Source organism: Pterocles gutturalis, unplaced genomic scaffold, assembly GCF_000699245.1.
Source record: "Pterocles gutturalis isolate BGI_N339 unplaced genomic scaffold, ASM69924v1 scaffold19693, whole genome shotgun sequence".
NCBI lineage: Eukaryota > Metazoa > Chordata > Aves > Pterocliformes > Pteroclidae > Pterocles > Pterocles gutturalis.
The window spans coordinates 30221-31481 of NW_010123530.1; positions in this window are offsets into that span (position 1 = coordinate 30221).

Sequence of the window (1261 nt, forward strand, 5' to 3'; positions counted from 1 at the left end):
AACAAGGGGCAGCATGGGGACTCCAGGAGAAATTGCACAGACCTGCTGCTTGTATCTCTGGAACTTTCAGCATCTCAGAAGTTATTCTGATATTTATTTGAAAGGATTTGCCTTCTGAAAAATGGAATAAATTCATCTACACTAGGAACAGAAGTGATAGATTCTTTTTTTCCTTGCTCGTTAAATAGCTGGTATAGTAAAGGCCCCTTCAGAACATGCTTTTATGCTTTTGGCTTGTTCTGGGGAAACTGACTTTTTGTTGCTGGGTGTATCCTAAAAATGGTCTTTAATTTTGTTGTAAAACACAGCAATAATGTAAAAATAAACTTTTTTAAAATAAAGACACTTAACCACTCTAGAACAACAACAACCTGGACAAAGGTGCAGAAGTGTATGGATTGGTGAATACTTTCACGGGGGTCTGTAATAAACTTCATTTAAGACAATGGAGCTTTGTGAAATAGCCACGACTTGTGCTGTATGTCTCTTGTTCCCCACTTCCCCCTTACCTGGGGATGTACGAGAAGCCTCTGTAAATGCAATTTTTTTTTTCCTCCTGATTGTATGTTTTTCATAAATGCCAGAAACTCCTAAGCTGTGACTTCTTCCTCTTAATGTTCTTTGGGCTGGGGAGGGGACGAACAATCTATGCAAACCTTGCATCACCCAATCTCTGTGCTATCATGTCAGAATTAGGACACCTTCCCAGCACCAAAACCCCCAAACTGTCCAGGTGAGCTACAAAGCTGAAAACTTTAAGAGGTGATAGGAAAAAAAAAAACCAAACAACCTTTTAAACTCAAATTTAGATTATAAAAAGTCCTTGGTGGTGTTCTCTGAAACTGATGACCAAGTGAAGTGCATACTTTCTGTGGCAGCTTTAAGGGGACAAAAGTAGGAATTACCTTTCTCTGACTTGCCATGAGGAAGGTTTGGTTTTTTGGAAGAGAAAAGCTGTAGCTGTACAGTGCTCCCAGTTAAGTGGAATGATGTGTTTAGGGCTTAGTGATGCTTTGTCTGACACTTATAAGGCCTCCTAATCGTGGCTGTTCTAATTTGATAAGAATAACTTCCTCCTGTTTTACTCCTCTGATGAATCACCTGCTTTGTTGTCTTTGTGCAGTGTTTCCCCACACACCTCTAAGGATAACCTCGGCAGTGCCATATGGGGAAGAGGTTACAGACCAGGAAAACCAAGTAATTTCCATAGAGCTGGAATAATGGTATTGTCTATATATTGTCTTGGTGTCAGGACCACCAC